A 20493-nucleotide genomic window follows, 5' to 3' on the forward strand; every position below is an offset into this window, starting at 1 on the left:
CCTTCATCCCGGTTTCGATTCTGGATATATTCGCGAGTTTCTCTCCATCTTCTTTCGATCTCGGCTCTCGGCGAATCTCTATCTCGAGTAAGTGATTCGGTAGGTTTCTTCCACGTTTGATTACGTCTATAAGGCGTACTTTGCCCGTATGGACGTCTCCTAAATCGTCGGAAATGAGATAATGGATCTCTCCGTGGTTCTACTTCCTCACGGGGTTCGGGATTCGATCTTGGCGGGTTATTAACTTCGACATGGTTAGTTGCAACCTCTTTCGTCTTAGTAACCCTAGGTAGATTTTGTGTATGTGCAGTGTCAAGTTTCCTTAATAAATCATCAAGTTGTTCTAGGTCTTGAACATTGGCTGCCACAAGAATTTCTTGTACATGCGCCGGAAATTGTAAAGTTATTACCCGTATTAACTCCTGTTCTGGCAAAGGAGGATCAAAGAATTGCATCTTCTTTAATTGGGAAATGAGAAAATCAGAATATCGTGAAGAATTAATAGCTGTGTTGTATCTCCTAGAGTATAATTGTAACTTAATCAAATGCTGAATTTCCGAATTCCAAAACCTCTTCAACAAGGCTTCCTTGAATTCATCATAGGTTTTAATGTTAAATTTAAATGCTGTGTACCAATTTAGTGCTTTCCCTTCCAATAATCTAGAAGCTATCCTCAATTGATGATCGGATCGTACTTTATTCTCTTGAAAATACTCTTCGATATTGAGAAGGAATTCTTTCGCTGTGTACTCTTCCTTTCCGGAAAATTTTGCAGGTTTATCGTCTGAAAATTTTAAGACAGTGGACATGCTAGAAGTATCTCCGCTAGACCCTTGACACTGGTGTGTAGACACCTCCTTTTCCACCTGAGAGATTCTATTATCAATCGTCTCTATTTTTCCTTGTAATTCGACCTTGATATTCTTAACTTGTCCACGGAGGGAGTTTTCCACACTCTGGACTTCCTTTTCGAGTTCCTGCTTCACTTCATTTACGTCGCGGCCTATGCGAATGATTTGAGTATGTGCGCTATCTAATTGGTTTTTCACATGCTTATCTGTTTCCTCCTGCTTTGTTTTAAGTAAATTAACCTCATTACTTATTTTCTGAAAGTTAGTCTTAAAAGATTCATGGATGTTATCCTGAATAGAGGCTATTCTTGCTTGTGACTGTGATAACTGACCATGAGATTCTTTGAATTCTGCCTTTAAGCTTTCAACTTCCTTAATCAATTGATGTGAGGTAGGAAAAGAAGCTTTTAAGTCTTCAACTATTTGTAGTTTAAGGTCCTGTTTTACTGTTTCTAAGTCACGGGTGAGGCGTTCGTTTATTTCCGTAAACTTAGAATTAATCTTCGCATTAGTTTCTGAGAATCGTTTTTCAATCTCAGAACCAGCTTTAGTAAGCCTATTTTCCAAATTAGCATTAACTTCGGTAAACTTGGTATTAATTATTTTAGTTACTTGTGTGATACGACTTTCTAAGTTGGCTGCAGTTGCGGCATTGGCCTCATTAATACGAGTGTTAATCTCAGTAACACGAGTATCTAAAGTAGTACCTAATTGAGCCTGTGATTCGGTGATACGTTCATTTAAGCTAATCTTAAGAGCTTCAATAGCAGCTAAAATATTTTCCATTTTGATGGTAATATATTTAAACCAAGCAACAAGAAAATCATAAACCACTTGAAAAGAATTCAGATATCACCATTATTGTCCAATGGTTAAAAGTTCATGTTCAAAGTCATTCAAACATTCCCAAAAAGAAAAATTTCCAAAACATTTAACACACAAAAGTTATCCCATATCATTGATAACACTTCTTATTATAGAGAAGTTAAATCTTGTTAGAAAGTTCACTGTAATATTAATAGTTATTCCACATAAAGCACTGGAAATGTATCTGAATTAAATTACTAAGTCACACGATTTAGTGCGATTTTGTCTATCACTGCACTTCTTAATTATTACTAGTACTTCAACATTGAGTCTAGAATGGTTAAGTGTCAATTTAATGTCTACTGCACTCAGAATTAAGTTCTGATATTGCTGAAGCGCTAATTTCTAATTTTACTGCACTCCAAATCGGCCCCGATACGACTGGGGCGCCAATTTCTACCCCTCTCCTCTGTAACAGTAAATTTGGTACTTCGGTAGAGATGAGACGCAGGGCGTGTACCAGTCGCTGAAGTGCACACAGAGGGAGAGGGTTTGTTAACAGAAATCTTAAAAACTTGTGTTTCAGAGTTTATTAAAAAATTTAAATTAATATCACCTCTGTACAGCATATACAGTCGAAAACGTTCCTTGACCTATGGCTGGCGATGTCCTTGGATTCCGGCAGCTCCACATTCCATAGCAGCGAACCACCATTCGTCCCCCGATGGAAGTTCTAGAAGATCTATTCGGTGCTTTGAAGATCCATGGCGTCGAGGTAGTCCTTGTAAATGGTGAACATAAATGAACATCGTTCAGCTCTGGGGCGAGTTAGTGCAACGGCTGCTTCTGCACAGATGATAGAGTGTTTATAAATGCTTTTGACAAAGTCCAAACACAAATGTCTCGGTGAAATGTCACTTAACTTTATCACATGTCAAGTGAAAGAAACATTCACAAAGTAAAGTCCACTCGGAACTGATTGTCCAGTTTAAAGTTATTTAAAGTTTGTTGCACCTATGACAACGTGAAGGAAGTTCATTGAAGCACTGTTCAATTTAAATGAAATAAAGATGTTCCGCTCGTGAATCAAACTCGTTCACGTGTTGAAACCAAAAGACGAAATTAACTGTGTACTGACAGTCCTTGGTTTGACTGTTCATAAACTAAATGTGCGCAGAATTGAAATACACTGTTCATTAGAGTAGAAATGCACTGTTCATTAAAATAGAGATGCGCTGTTCACACCTGCACAGTTTAAAAATGTCGACACAATTTACGGATTGGTAATTTAAATTTGGATTAAATACAGTTTATAACTTAAAGTATCGAGTCCTCGGCAAGGAGCAATCAGTTTTAAGTCCATCAAATTTCAATTTCGAACACTCGAAGATATTTGCGGGTCTTGGACACTCGTATAGAGTAACAGTCAATAAATAATGTCCAGACGATACACAATTCACCTCACGTCCTATCGGAGTAAAAGGTTGTCACAATATAAGGAAATCTGAATAAGTCCACATTCAGCATGACTATATTAAAGTCCACGAACTTGAAACTTAGCAGCGGCTTCACGTTCGGTTACCGCACCCGCGAACTGACTGCGCGAATACGACAGTCTAGTGTGCTTATAGAAATCCCGGCCGCAAACTGGTATCACATTCTGCAGCGCACTGCTGCTCACTATAACAAGCTGTAACACACACTGACACACTGATCTGCTGAGCGAAGCAGCACGTATTTATATTTGATCCGAAACTTGTAGAACATTCTGCATCAATCCAGGCTTCGTAGTGCAGCGAGGCATGCTGTGACGTCACCCGCTCACTACGTCACACGCGCGCAGCTGTTGCTTGCTGCCTGGTCAGTTCTTCGTAAGCGGACCGGAGCATAACACGTAAGTTTAAGATTTTCATAACGGGGGCTTAGTCTGTACCGCCGTTACCGGTACAATATATTCTTTCGATTTCCTCATCATCAGCTGAACTAGTAGGTATATAGGCCTGCACTGACGTGGTGTGCATTGGTTTGGTGTCTATTTTGACGACAATAATTCTTTCGCTATGCTGGTCGTAGTAGCTTACCCGCTACCCTATTTTCTTATTCATTATTAAACCAACTCCTGCATTTCCCCTGTTTGATTTTGTGTTGATAATTCGGTAGCTGCCTGACCAAAAATCCTGTTCTTTCTGCCAACGTACTTCAAGTCGAAGAAGAATATTGAAATTTGGCAAAATTATACGTTTTAGCCTGTAACGGACGGAAAACTTCCAAGATATTTAAAATTATCCCTTTCTATCCCGAAGAATATCGAAATATGGAGGCAATTTTAATGATGGTGCAGACCTTTGGGAAGTATTATCACATAACGGTTGGCACAATCCCTGTTCAATTTGGAGTGATCTACAACCTTGGTCTTACGAATTTTTGTCGTATTTATATCCATTTTACGCTTGATTTTTCTCTATTTCTAGATGTTAAGTAAATTTGTACTTTTCACATACATAATTCATACCTTCCATCACTTACAGGAAAGATAGAATCATCAATCTACACGAAAATTGGTCCATCCAGTAGCCATATGTGAGCCAAATGCTATGTATGTAGCTGTCACTCAATTATCCGAAAAGCAATGCAATGTGAGATAATCTTTCACAAATCTTACCTTATTCCACGTTTCTAACTCAATCTGACCCATTAATAGATGAGATATCATAAGACCAGCAATTTAGGCCGCTATATACGGCGTCTTATGGTACAATCCTTTCTCGATATGATGTATCGTTTAGCAGCAGTTAATCTGTAAATGAAGGTCTGCAATATTGTAAACAAGCACATACAGTACTTTCGTATGTCGAAATATATATATTCACTGATGTCGACTTTGTAGCGATAGAGAAAGGGTGTGTCTGCTATTGTAATCAGTACTCCCCACACCGACTTTGACTGGCAGTAGGAATGGGGGCCTTCTCCAATTCCAGTGTAACTGGCATTAATAAGGCAGGCCTTCCATTGTAATGAATAATTCACTTCTCGATTTGATTTGCAGAAGGCAAGGGAGCATGCAGTTTTGTTCAAAACTCTCCTTACCCGATTGTGTTTGGCTGTAGGCAAGCGTTCCCGCAGTTATAAACAGATGTACCCATCTAAAATGTGACTGGCATTAGGCATACTGGCCTGCTATTTTGATGGAAACTCACCAACTTGGTGTGACTGGCAGTAAGCTGGCTGGCAGTTGGAAAAGGGGCCTATCATTATAATGATAAATACACAACTCAATTTTGACTGGTTGTAGGGAAGTTTCCTGCTATTATAATAAAAACTCCTCAATTTGTAATATGTCTGGAAGTAGGAAAGGGGGCTGCCATTGTAACAGAAACTCCCCAATTCGATTGTGACCGCGCAGTAGGCAATGGGGCCTGCAATTATAATGTAAACTTCCCAACTCGATTGTGAATGGCAGTAGACAAGTGAGCCTGTCGTTATCATCACAAATCCGTAACAAGCACTTTACACTGGAAACAACGTATGGGAACCTCTCCATGCTGTTTCTCGGATAACGCTAAGAGACATGCTATTTTAAAACAATCTTATTTACTGCATGTACAGTATTTACTTCAATATTCGTATACAATGTAGAATACCGTAGCGAAGCACGGGTACATTTGCTAGTATCAACTACATCTAACTTTAGTCCATCCTTCTCCCTCTCAGATTCTCTAACCTACCACAACGATTCAAACTTCTAACGTTCCACGCTCCGACTTGCAGAATGTCAGTATCCATCTTCCTGATGATCTCCCCCTCCCGTGTAGTCCCCACCCGGAGATCCGAATGGGGGGCTAGTTAACCTCCGAAATATTTTACCATGGAGGAAGCCATCATCAGTGCATCATTCATACATAGAGAGCTGCATGTTCTCGGGAGTTAGTTATGGCTGTAGTTTCCCGTTGCTTTCAGCCGTGTAGCAGTATTAACACAGCTAATCCATGTTGAGTATTATTACAAGGCCATATCAGTCAATCATCTAGACTGCCGCCCTTGCCCCTTCCGAAAGGCTGCCCCCCCACCTTTCGTTGAACCATTCACTAGTCTGGTCTCTCAACAGATACTCATCCGATAATGTTACACCCCAGGCTCTGCTATCTGCTCCGTTGGGGAATAGTTACAGTCAGTGGAGCAGAGAACCAGCTCTGTCCAATATAACGTGCTCGCACATCCAGCAGGGCTCCCGATCAACCTGCTGGGTTAGGCCAGTGACACATATTTATATGAATGTGGATTCACTTTGGAAGTTACTAGAAGTATAACTAACGTCAGGGGGAGCGGGAGAGTCGGGTGATTGGCCAAGATGGCGGCCAGTATGTGAAGAGCAAGGGTGGAAGAAGGTAGTACACAGAGACAAGTTCCTACCTTCTGTTGCAATTTGTTAAACACCATCATTCCCTCTCTGAAATCTGTCTGGAGCAATACTACTGGCTAGGGTGGTACAAAAAGCATTTAATAAAGCTAGCATTATTAGGAAATACCATTGTTTACAACAGTGGCATTGGGGAAATTAAAAAAAAGCAATTATGGCCAATGGAATATGGTAAATAAAAACCTAAACCGCCTATGGGATGGGTTTTAAGCAATAGCTGAGGAGTGTGAAAACGAATATGTACCTTTGAAAGTGGCAAGGGCCCAATATATCATAACAGGGAAATAAAGAGATTAAGAAGGATGTGCACATTCGAAAGAAATAGAGTTAGGAATAGTTGCGGGATTAAGGAGAAATTGAAGTAGCTCACTAGGAAATTGAATTTAGCGAAAAAGTCAGCAAAGTTAACATGATGGCAAACATAACTGACAGCCAAAGGAATTTCAGGAAGCAATGAAAGGATATGTACAGATAGTCTAATGCAGAAGCAGGTACCAGGAAGGACATTCCAGGGATCATTAATGAACAGCGGGAGCGAATATGCGAAGATTTACACAAGGCAGTTATTCAGTCAGCAATATGTAAGGCTAGTTGAATGTGAAGATACTGTCCTTGTAGAGGAGGCGACTAATATTGGCGAATTACCTGTATTTATACATAATAATAATGGCATTCACAAGTTGCACAGGTGGAAAGTAGAAAAGTAGAAGGCTGGAAAGGCAGCTGGGACTGGTAAGATTTCTGGGGATATATTAAAGGTTGTGATATAGTGCCATATCTGATATACTTACTTGATTACTGTTTGGGTGAAGGAGCGATACCAAATGAATTGAGAATTGTAAGAGTAGCCCCATTGTACAAGCGAAAGCCGATAATTGCAGGCCAGTCAGCTTGACATATGCTGTTTGTAAGCTCCTTCTTGCTGAATATATTAGACACGTGGGCGAAGTAACTAACTGGCTTGATTGAAGACAGTTCGGGTTTACGAAAGGTTATTGCTGTGAAGTTAAACTTGTAGGATTCCAGCAAGGGATAGCAGATATTTTGGACACTTGGGGTCAAGTAGACTGTATCACTACCGATCTATCGAAGGCTTTTGAAAGGGTTGATTATGGGAGATTAATGTTGAAAATAAGGGCTGTTGGTCTAGGCAAAGAAGTTTTTGAATTGATGGCTAAATTTGTATCTGTTAGGACTCAGAGAATTAGAGTAGGGGAAGTGTTATCTGATCTTGTAATGATTAAGACGGCGATCCCGCAGGCCGTTTATTCTTCTTTTACATATAAATGGTACAAGTAAAGAACTGCAATCACAGATGACGCTACACTGTGTAGAGCAGTAACAGAGTCGCAGGATTATGAGGACATTGCACTCACGCCGCAGATGGGCCAATACCCTCTTTCTTTATAAGTGTCTGACGAATAGAGTGGATTGCTCAATATTACTGGAGCTGATTCCATTACATGTTCCTCGTCGCAATACTAGGCAAAGGTGTATTTTTCATCTGCCTAAAGTGAGAACTGTGGCTCGGGCTAACTCATGGCTTGTGAGGGCACTAACATCAATGAATGAGGTGGGTGAATCACTCACTCCCGTCTAAAATCAGACATGCCCTATTGACCTCATGAATGTATCTGTAAGATATGTAAATACGTAAATGTTAATAGATGTAGTTTAATAATTTCAATTATTTAAGGAGATTTAGTTTTATTTATTTATTTATTTATTTATTTATTTATTTATTTATTTATTTATTTATTTATTTATTTATTTATTTATTTATTTATTTATTTATTTATTTTGAGAATATTTATATATATTCATATGACTCTGGCTGAACCACCATCGAGTAGCGCCACCTACACACTACGGTTTCTTTGTCCATTCTGACACGTCATGATTGTAATCTCCACGTCTATTGTTTCAGTGCATCCATCCTGTGATTTACGTATGTAATAAATAGTGTCATTTTAATATAAACCGTGCTGATCTTATTACCTTCCGATTCATTGTGCCTTTTCAACAGGTTACGGGCCCAGGATGCGCGTTTGGAAAGTGATTAAATGTGTAGTGATAAAATACTGGAAAATAGACGCGTGAAAACATCGTGTCGCGGACGGTTGGCGAGATTGAGTTAAACATTTAGCCAAGTGTCTTCTGCGAAGAAATAGTGTGTGAAGATGAACACTTCAAGTATGGTGCGCATCGAGACGTTATCAAAGGACAACTCTGACACGTGGAAAATTCACGTGAAGGCTGTGTTAGTAAAAAATCGTACGTGGGTGTACGTAGCTGGGATAAAGGTTAAACCTGAACCGGTCAGCGAGAATGCGGCCGCTATTACAGAATGGGAAGAACGTGACAGTGAAGCAATGTCAGATATCATCTTGGCGATTCAACCCTCGGAATGGAAACAGGTAAAAGGTTGTGTCACTTCGCACGAACTGTGGCTAAAACTAGAGTCGATTTACCAATCGAAGGGGCCAGCGCGGACAGCAACATTATTAAAGCAGTTCGTGCTTCAAAGAATGAGTGAAGATGGGGATGTACGCGATCATTTGCGGAGATTTTTCGACGCCGTGGACAAGCTCAATGGTATGGACGTAGCAATCAACGATGATTTGTTATCCATAATACTTCTGTATAGCTTGCCAGCCAGTTTCGAATATTTTCGGTGCGCGATCGAATCTCGCGACGAACTTCCAAAGCCCGAAGTATTACGCATAAAAATTGTCGAAGAAAGTGACGCGAGGAGCAGTGATCGGAACAACATGATGCAAAACTGTATGACTGCTGAACGAAAATACAAGAACAAGAATTATAGAAAGCCCACAAGCGAAGTCGATAAAGGCGAAAAAGGAGGATCCACATCTCTTCGTTGTTATCGTTGTAAAAAGACAGGTCATAAGGCGAAGGAGTGCAAATCGAGTAAAAACGATCATGACAATGCTCACAAGGCCGAAGGAAGTACCTCGCTATGTATTACATCAGAACTGAACTCGTGCGAGTTCGTGACGGACCGCGACGCCTCGACAGCGGCTGTACATCGCACATGTGTAAAAATCTGGACTATTTTTCACAAGTAGAATCAAATGTCTCTGACGATTTAAAGTTAGCGAACAGTTCTACAACGAAAATAAGTGCAAAAGGTGTTGTGACAATGTCAATGAACCTTGATGGTTGAGATAAAAGTTTCGACCTATGCGATACATTGTACGTACCCGATCTGCGTACTAATCTACTCTCAGTCGGGAAGATCGTAGACAGGGGTCACCGCGTAGTGTTTGAAAAGACATCCGCTCGAGTTACAGATGCCAACGATAGTACCTTATTCATTGCACATAGAAAAGACGGACTTTATTACGTTAATGGGTCGTACACCGAAGAACAGGGAAAAATTGCCCGAGAAGATACGCGCAAGGCGTCTATTATGGACTGGCACATTCGATTGGGACATCTAAACATAACGGATCTACGTCAAGCAGTGAAGAATAAAAGGATAGATGGAATCGAAGTCATCGACACTGAAGAGGATTTTGAATGTGAGATTTGTCTCCAAGGAAAGATGACACGTACCCCTTTTCCGAAGAAGTCCGATAGGAGAATAGAACCAGGGGAATTGATTCATTCCGATATTTGCGGCCGTATGAGGGTTTCCTCGAATGGAAATGCACGATACTTCGTCACATTCGTCGACGATGCGACTGGATGGTGCGAAGTGAGGTTTCTTCGTCAGAAAAATGAAGTCGATAATGAGTTTCAGGACTTCAGAAAACGTCTGGAAACACAGAAAAACGCGAAGATAAAGATTTTGCAGTCTGATAATGGTACGGAATACGTAAATTCCCAATTCGACGCATTGTTGAACTGCGGGATCCTACGAGGCCTGACGATTCCGCGTAACCCGGAACAAAAGGGAGTAGCGGAAAGGAAAAACCGTACCCTCGTCGAGATGGCCAGATGTTTATTAATGCAGTACGGACTTCCTCCTTCGATCTGGGCAGAGGCTGTTTCAACAGCGAATTACATTAGGAACAGGTGTTCTACAAGTAAACTGGGTGGACGAACTCCTTACGAAGCCTGGACTGGAAAGGTTCCAAATGTTAGTAAATTCCAAAAATTTGGATGTGAAACCTACTGCCTAAATCGATCGCCGAACATAGGAAAATTCGACCCTCAAGGAAGAAAGGGCATATACCTCGGATATGCAGGGCAATCCAAAGGTTTCAGAATTTGGATACCACAGGAACGAAAAGTGGAAATCTCGCGTGATGTCAAGTTTCTGAAAGGAGACAGAAAAGAGCAAAAATACGATCTTGATATTTTCCCAAGTCAGCGCCCAAATGTAGAGCACTTTGATGAAGATCATCCCAGGATAGAGCCAGAGCAGGTTGATCCTTTCATCAATGTAAACATCACTCCTAGAGACACAGAACGTACAGAAAGCACCAAAGATCCGGATGGTTCTGAAGAAGAATTTATTGGTTTTGAAAATGAACCAGAACGAGAAATACGACAATCTCGACGTGCTCCAGGAAGGCCAAAAATTATCCGTTCGGGAACACGAGGCAGACCTCGTAAGCTTTACCAGGAACCCGATGGAGGACAAATTGATTTGGTATGTCTGGCTGAGGTTCCAATTCAGATGGCATTTTCAGGTCCAGAGAAAAATGAGTGGATGCCGGCCATGGCAGATGAATTTGTCTTTATTCTAAGAAACAAGACCTGGGATCTTGTAGACCGCCCAGAAAATGGGACGACGATTGGAAGTCGTGTAGTCCTTAGGAATAAGTACGGAGCAAATGGTGAGATCACAAGAAGGAAGGCTAGAGTCGTGGCCAGAGGGCTTTCCCAGAGGCCAGGTATAGATTATACTGAAACATTCGCTCCAGTAGCACGACTCAGCTCAATACGAATGGCTGTTGCACTCGCTGCTCATCACGGAATGTATGTCCGACAATTCGACGTAGCAACTGCATACTTTAATGGAATTGTTGAAGAGGAAATCTTTATGGAAGTACCAAAGTACACCAGAGAAATACTCAAATTCATCATACAGGAAAGTAATGCAACATCCGAGAACATAGCTGAAACCAAGGGACTACTGAAGGATAAGCACTGGAAGTGTTTAGAGTGTCTGGGTGTCAGAGGACCAAAACGTTGAAGCTGGTTCAGCCTTCGAGAGGGGGTGTTGAGAATATTTATATACATTCATATGACTCTGGCTGAGCCACCATCAAGTAGCGCCACCTACACACTACGGTTTCTTTGTCCATTCTGACACGTCATGATTGTAATCTCCATGTCTATTATTTCACTGCATCCATCCTGTGATTTACGTATGTAATAAATAGTGTCATTTTAATAAAAACCGTGCTGAAATTATTACTTTCGATTCATCGTGCCTTTTCAACAATTTAGTTATTTATTTACTTATTTATTTATTTAAGATGTATTTGTTGTATTTTATGTCTTATTGAATAATCTTTATTTGGGAAAATAACCTGTTGATGATAAATAAATCTAAGTCTAATGTTGTGAGATGGTGGTAAATAGGATGGAAAGATAAGAGAAAGTCCTGTCAGCTGTAATTAGTGTGTTGATGAGATGATGGTACCTCGTGGAGAACACTGTAAGTATCTAGGTGTGAATGATCTTTACTGGGGTAATCATATTAAAGAGGTTGTTAGGAAAGGTTACAGATCTCTTCGCATGATTATCAGAGTACTTAGGGGTCGTAGTAAGGATGTAAAGGAGAGGGCAGTTAGAGTATGGCTCCACACCGGGACTACTTGATGCGAGAACTGGAAAACATCCGAGAGGAAGCAGCACGATTTGTTCTGGGTGGTTGGCGACAAAGGAGTCTTCTTCTTATTCTTCTGTATGCCTTGCCCAGTCTCTCGGACAGTGTTCTTTCATCTTCAGCAACGCGGTGGAGTTGTGCGACGGTTCGTATTCCAGCCCAGTCGTGAATGTTCTTGAGACATGACGTTCTTCTTCTGCCTACTCTTCGCTGTCCTTCGATTTTGCCCTTTAAAATGAGGTGTAATACTGCACAGCCTATGTTCCACCACGTAACACATGCCACAAGTACGCAACTTTTCTGCATTTGATGTTAATCAGTAGTTCTCTTTAGAGTTTGCTCTCTGTAATATTAGTTCATTAGAGACGTTCTCTATCTAGGAGACTCGTAACATTCGTCTATGAAACGACATTTCTAGAGCTCCCAGCCTTTTTATGGTGGTTATTTTTAAAGTCCAAGCTTCAACTCCATAAACCAAAATTGACCAAACATAACATTTAACCATGCGCTGTTTCAAATTTAAGTTTAAGGCGTCATCACACAGTAAGGCCTTCATTTTCTTGAATGCTGATCTTGTCATTTCTGTACGGGTTTTAATTTCGAGATCTGGGTCTAAATCATCTGATATCCAACAACTGAGTTACCGGTATTTAAATTTGTCAACTTGTTGAGCTTTCAGCTTCGAGCTCTTCCTCGACTGAAAACCATTAATTTAGTTTTCTTAGGGTGGCGAGCACCAACCAAGAGTAAGTTCTACTTCCGTAGTAAAGTACTCTTGAAGTCAGCATTCGGCGACTTCCATACGAGAGTAAATTACTTCCGAAGTATTTTAGTCCTTTCAGATACTCCTGGACTAAATGACTACAAGAGTAAAATGTTGAAGAGCACCATCTTGCAGTATATTACTAAAGAAGTAAATAACGTACGAATATAGGTTAGAATTTACTCTCACGTCGTGCATGGAGTAAGCTAAGTTTAGACTTGTTGACTAATGATAACATCGTGCCTTTATGAGAGGAAAGACGTTTCAAACGAGTTTATGGATTACTTAGATTATATTGACGATCTCAACGCAGTAAACGATGGGAAATGTAATAGTGCGTAGGTCTACAGTGCGTGAAAGGCGAGAGCCGTGTAATGTGAACACGGCGAGTTTCAGGAACGTTTTTGGTCTTAGGAAGGAATCCTTTACTTTCCTTCTAAATCTACTTGGAGATCACTTACAGATGAATTCTTGTCTTAATGTTGTTGTATCTCTCAAATTACAGTTGCTATGTGCCTTACGAGTGTTTCGTACCGGAACATTTCAGTACAGTTGCCGGTGATCTAATTAACGTTTACCGCACAACTGCTAGCCGTATCTTTTATCGCGTGGTTAAAGCACTAGTTGAGGCTAAGAGGGAGGTACGCCTGCAAATGATGATGATCGTTCGGAAAATAAAAGGATATTCTTCACGTTGGCAGGTTTCCACACATCGTGGGTTCAATTGACTGTGACTGCGCGCATATTCCCATTTATTGCTCTCTCGGTGACAACGGTGAACTTTTCAAAAATCGGAAGAGGTTTTTTTTTCAATTTGCTTAACGTTACACCGGCACAGATAGGTCTTATGGCAACGATAGGTCAGGAAAGGCCTAGGGATTGGGAAGCGGCCGTGGCCTTAAGGTAGGGCCTACATACCCAGCATTTGCCTGGTGTGAAAATGGGAAAATTTCGCTGTGGATGTAGGCCATCTGTATGAAGAAACCGCCATCAGTTTTAATTTTTCCCGCGTGTCCATGACTCTGCTTTGCTTCCGTCTTCGCTTTTAAGTCCTTCTACAGAATCTTAACTTGCTTTTCACTGCGTTTTCCGTCACTCGAAGCATTGAATTCTTCCGTCACGACTTTCCATGAATTTCTTTTCTTATCCAGCATCCTTATGTTGTGTTTCTTACACCTTATATCCTTTGCATAGATCGTCATTATCTCTATTAACAAGCATTTATCTTTTTCGCTTATGTTTTTTCCCCGTTTCCTATCGCACATAACCTCATCTATTTAGATTTCTTTAAAGAAGATACACGAACACACCACTACTCCGCGAGTAACGAGCGCTACTTCTGTAGTAGTAACTAAAAGAGTAAATTGTACTTCAACTCTCCGACGTTACTTCCGGAGTAAATAACTCCCGTAGTAATTTACTCCTGTAGTATGGACTTCTTTAGTAAACACTACTTCCGTAGTAATTTACTCCAAGATGGTGCACGCCACCCTTAGTGTTGATATTGAAGCCAATTTCTTCTCCAACTGTGTTAAGCTTATCTAAGTGCAGTTATACGCTTTCAATACTACTGGCAAGAAATTGTGCCATCTGGATATCTGAGTGTGCATATTAGTTCTCAGTTGGCCTTAATTCCCAATTCTGTATCTGTTACAGCCTTAAATGCATCTCTCGAGTAGATATTGAATAATAACAGGGACAAAACAGAGCCTTGTCGAACCCCTAGCCTAATTTCCATATAGTCTGATGTATCACCATCGATCTTCACCACACCTCGTTGATTCCAGTGCAGGTTTTCCGTTACTCTTATATCCAATACCAAAAATACTGCCTCCTCAGTTTTAGCCTAGTCCCTATCAACCACTTTATCGCTGACAATCTATTGACATTAAGGTGATATTATACGCGGAGAGAAATTGTGAATTTTCACGTGAGTTTCGATACGCTCCACAGGAAATACACGACGTCGGTCTACATATACATAACTTTCGGCAGAACCATCACTGCGAAGGTATTTTAACATCATGCCTTTTACAAAAGTTTGATTGACGAAAGAACTGCGAGATCCGGTGTCCATCACGTGTGAACCACAAGGAACCTTGGCCCGGGTGAAGATGAAGGAAGTACGCAAATTTCACGGTGAGCCATTACGTTAGCACGAGGTTAGTATCCCCTGGCTGGAATTAACCGCGAACATATGTGGCGGTAAACGCTTATCAAGCCACATTGACTACACTTCCCAAACGATTTTGGCTTGCAATTACGAGAAACATACCGGTCGTTCCCACAATTCCCACATTTAATAGTAATCGACACCCTACGGTGAGACCTGTCTTAACTCAAAAGGGCATTGGTGTGACGATCTGGATGATGATGTGATTTTAAAATAATGGCCAAAAGGCTTATTAGGATCTCAAACACGGGCAGGCGACTTGGCGAAGGAAACGGTTTTCGACACAGTATTGCAAGCAGTATCAGGGAAAGAACATTTAGCAGGAGATGGGGGAACATGATACAGGTTGTTAAGGTGCAGTGTTGATTCAAACTCACGACCAAGATTAATGATATCATAGACGCAGTTTACATCAGAATTCTTTATAAGTAATTTGTATCGAAGGGCTAGATTTCGATAGAAGTGTCAAATATTTCATATTCGTGGACATTAAAGTCGAGCCGATTGAACAGGGTTAAAGTAACCGTAACATATTCATCAATGGGCTCTTTCTGATCTTGCGGCCTTCTGAGTATTTCTTGTTTGAGAATGAAATCCATACCGGACAAACCAAACCTAATCTTGAGTTCATTTGCAAAATCAGCCCAACGTCGAATTTTATATTTGCATAGACGGAACGATTTGCCGGCACAACCTTCTAACATTTCAGGAACGACGGGAACAAACAGGTCTAAAGACATTGAGGCACATGCCGCAATATCTTCTACTCTCTCTAAAAATTCAATGACTGCAGGCCTTTTTCTTTTACCGAAAAAGTTCAAGTTCCATATACGGACGATTTCCAGAGCAGGACTAACAAAGAGTGACCTATCCGTAATAGAATGGGGAATCTGGCCTATTAAATTCACACTGAGATCCGGCACAAGTTCATTACCACCATTTCTAGTCCCTACATCAACATTGGAATGACTAACGTGAGATACAAAGGAGAAGTTATCATGTGTTACGTCGTTACCATTTTTTGATTCATTACGGGAGGGTTATCTGCCGTCATTTCGTTATCTCCGCATGCATTTCTATTAGTTAATAATCCATGATTTAATGATAGAGTAGACAACCTAAAGGAGAATAGAGCAATAATCAGAATCAAGAATGAAATCACCAAGATTTCGTCCGAAATGAAATTAATAAAACATACAGGAAAGTCGATATCGATCGTAGAATGATTAGGATGTCAAATAATGCATACAATGAGAATGTGAAGTCAAAATATGGGATTTAAACAAGTTCAGCTCTGTTCCACCAAAATGATGTTCTGATGTAACATTTCGATCAAACCACGCTCTGCCACTATTTGAACTCAATACCCCACATAGAGGTAGCAAAGTGACGCATAGGGACGATGAAAGTAGATAGTGTTCGAAACTGAGAGGAGACCGTCAGTAGCTGAACGTGGTTTCCGACACCAATAGACCAAGTAATCGATACACATACATTAAAACGGGGATAATCTTACATAAAAGGGAGTTTATTCAAATGAAAAGGAAACACACAATAAAAGTTGCCTTATCCTCATAACAGAGAATACAGGAATACAAAGGGGTACCTTATTTACGTATAACTTACAGGTACATCAGAATGTACGATTGAGCCATGTCAGGCTCTCTCTCTCTCTATCTCTCTCTCTACCTATTTTTTTGTTTTAAAATATTATCAGAATGAAACATGAATGCAACCGAATTAGGAAGTCGCCTCTCTGATGGCTATTACAACAGGATATTAAAGTATTCCCCTTTTATATTTAGAGTTAATGAAGTGACCTCGAATCAAAAAGTGGCTTCCTCCTTTTTACCACATTACCTCTCCGTTTATGTGCGACAACAATTCCCAAAGAGAAAATCTACTCTCCTTCAGGCACAAAGAAAACATTATCAAATAAGAAGTAAGGCGAGGCAAGGAAGTGTGCATACAATATATACAGGGAAAAAATAACAAATGTGAAACTTCCATGGTTACCTTCAAAATACACAAATTAAGTTAATAGATGGCAGAGCCAAAAGTAAAACGAGAGAATGGCTGGAGAAGCCAGAAACAAGAGTGAAATAACAAAAGATACTGGGAATTAGACATCCAAAAAGCAATGTAGATCCAGATATCAAACTCATTCAGACGAACACACATAGAGACCAACACACAGGAACGTAGGGCGGAGGAACAAGCCGGTAAAGCATGTCGTTATAGTACAAAACAAGTATAATTAAAACAATCAATATGCTCGTGAATCCGGTCTCGTAAAACAAACACAGAACCAGACCAATAGGGAAAACGTGCAGCACACCAGCAACAACCATCGTTATCAGTACACATCCATACTACATACCAAGAGTGGGCGAGCGAGAAAACACCAAAGGGTGTCGGAATGGAGCAAAATATAGAATGTCCATGCAGGTCTCCACACATGTATACATACATGTGAGCGGTTTCTAAGAAGAAGACAAAAAATACAACTGTAGTCGCCATGTTTTGACCTGGAAAGAGCTTACCACACTACCTGATGATATTGGGTTATACGAACACTAGTAGGTTTTCTAGTCCGAGTAGGGATTTTTTTCTCAGTATTACCAAGGATCTGTGCTGAGTGGCACACTGACGTCAATCACCATCAACGGCATAGTTGCCGCTGCTGGGCCCGCAGTATGTAGACAATTTAGCTCTCTACACTTCAGTTCCAGAAAGATGGTTTCTGCTGTGAGACAGCTAGAGAAAGCCATTAACAGAGTGCAGAGATGGGCCCTGCAACATGCTATTCGATTTTCAGCGGCTTGTGCATCCTGAATCAGAGCTCACCTTGTGCTTTACCGCGCGATGCTGCTAGCATTTAACTCGGCTACGGTCTTTTCTTATATTCACTATGGTTTTGCCTAAAACTTTTATAGACAGTGTTCACCAAAGTGAAGTAAGGCAGGCAACAGGAGATTTCCCAGCCTGCTCGCCGAATCGGGAGTTGCACCGTTACGAATAAAATACCTCACCCGTACGCTACCAACAATCCTTAAATGCCGCAGTAATCAAGCTATCAATGCATGTTTAGGACCCAATACCACAAGAGGTACCAAAACCGGCCAAAGGCCACACACCGGTTGCGATTCGAGCTGTTACCTTGGGTCGTGAGTTAGATGTGGCTGTCGGTGGTTGTCTTGAATGGACCCGTGGTGAGGTACTCTGTAGTTAGTTTCGCGACCGGATATAGAGCTAGACCTACTCCGTAGACGCAATGTGAGCACGGATGCCCCTGGACATCGGAGGTATTTTCAGGACTTCCTTAACCAGTATAGGGGCACGCGATATTCTTCAGGGATGGTTTTAAGATCAAAGAAAATGTGAGTTGCTCTTTCACCTTCGATAGTATTAGTATGAAAATCTCACTTCCTAGTATAAGTAGCGTGCATACTGTAGAGCTCTCTACCATCTTAGCAGCTTGGGTGACAGAGGTGACCACATTCTCGTGTGTATCGTCTGGTTCTCTGCAGTTCCCCAACACCCACTGATGCAACAGAATCATCACCTTCTAGCCATTGTGTGTGATGCTGGCACCAGAACGACTTCGGCGTGGCTCTCAAACCACGTTGGGATTGAGGGATGAAGCTGCCAAAGTAGTGCCACATTTACCACGTCTTCTTCTTAAATATTCGGACCAGTTCTCCAGTCGGCTTTATTCATAGCTTTCCTGTTCATCTCTTCATAGCTTTTTGCATCCTACATCACTCTGCACGTATTGTAGCGCGGTCTTCCTCGACACCTCTTGCCTTGAACCATTCCCTCCAATACCGTTTTCCAGAAATATGTCCTATCAGTCTAGTCCTCCTCTTCTTTATACTTTTCCCTAAGGTATAATTGTCCTTCGCCCTCTTAAATACTTCAGCGTTCGTTATTTTTTCTGTCCAGCTGATCTCAATTGCTTTGTGAATGTACTAGGTAGGGATATTTCCCCTCAACTACGTCGAGACGTCTTGGCGTCCTGGGAATTGGAGTCCCACTGCAGGTGGAGCGGTAGAATAACACCCACGGTATCCCCTGTCTGACGTAAGAGGCGACTAAAAGGTGCCCAAAAGCTCTGAACTTTGCAGCACGGTTTGGCGACCACGGGACCCTTAGCTGAGTTCTGGCGTTGCTTCCACTTACTTCTGCGAGACTCCTCACTTTCATCTACCCTATCTGACATCCCTTGGTCAACTCTTGTTCTTTTCCGTTCCCGACTCTATTAGGCTTTCCGAGGGCTAGGGACTCTTTCATTTTACGCCCTTTGTGCTCCTTGTCGGTCTTTGGCCGACACAATCATTTCTCGAAGTGTCGGATTCCTTCCACTTTCTCTCTGATTAGTGTTGTATAGAGAATGGTTGCCTATTCGTACTGCCTCTTAAAACAATAATCACAACCACCACCTCCTCTACCATTTGTTTATTTCTCCGTTGCCGCTGTTGAGTCGGACAGACCCATGATGTTAATAATTCTTGTTTTTGAAGATGTTGGCAACAGTGCACACGGCTCATCTAACATTATTGTTAGTAACAGTTTGCTAGTGACTTTACCCTCCAGCTTTGTTTTAATCGTTTAGGGCTCAGGTAAGTAAAACACGGGTTTGCTAGTCCCAGGGTAGGAATACTGGCGTTCTGTGTACTCCACCCCAGTACGAACACAAATCACGGCCCATAACCTCGGTCTATACAGGAAGCGTGCATGAAACGGAACGTCCACGTATTCTTGAGATGCTAAGGGTTCCTACCTTATGAAATCAGATGAAGATTCTGAAGCTGATCCCGATTTTTTTAAATGCACTTAACGTGAAACACAGAGAGGAGATATTGCAGCAGAAAGTAGTGCTATATTATTTCTTGTGAAGCACAGGGTAATGGAGAGGAAGAAAGAGATGCCCAGGCGTTGAGTTAGTACTAGATCACATAATATTGTCTCGCATATTTCTGGCGTAAAAGGAATTTTAAAACAGTGAATTCCTCGTATGTCTCAGGAAACATGCCAAGTTCATTTCTAGAGAACGCCTATAGTAAAAATTCTGACAGCGATTCATTCTTTAGATTCCCATCAGTGATATTATGTTTTCTGATGTCCTTGTGATTGAAAAGTCATAAAAAGTGGTAAATAAACACAAAATAGCTTAAGTCTAGGCAACATGGAACTTCAAGAAACGTTACGTTACAGTGGACATCTGGTTTACGAGCTTCAAGTTAGGAAACACGTTGTTGACCGGCTACATACTGACTGTAAGAAGGGACAAGAAATAAATCACACCCGAATTCAGCAACAATACACGGCGACAATATTTTAGTAGCACTCCGTGATTCCTAAAAGACTGCACAATAATCAGTTATATGCCGAAGGAGAGAACCATGCACCACGATGCTAAATCTAACGAGAGCACAGACAGACCAAATGCGTACTTTATGTGACGTAGTGTGACATTTTCCTCAGATCGACGTTGATAATAACCGTCTTTGCTTCACGGAGAACGGAATATGCATCTGTAATTATCTTTGGAATACGACGGGAAAAGGACATTTCAACATGGTAATTTATTTAAATGAAAGAATTAATTATAAAACTTAAGAAAATGGAGCAATATTGTAACATGATTTATAAGGTAATAACGAGAAAGTGGGACAC

Source organism: Anabrus simplex, chromosome X (assembly GCF_040414725.1).
Source record: "Anabrus simplex isolate iqAnaSimp1 chromosome X, ASM4041472v1, whole genome shotgun sequence".
NCBI classification, from domain to species: Eukaryota; Metazoa; Arthropoda; class Insecta; order Orthoptera; family Tettigoniidae; genus Anabrus; species Anabrus simplex.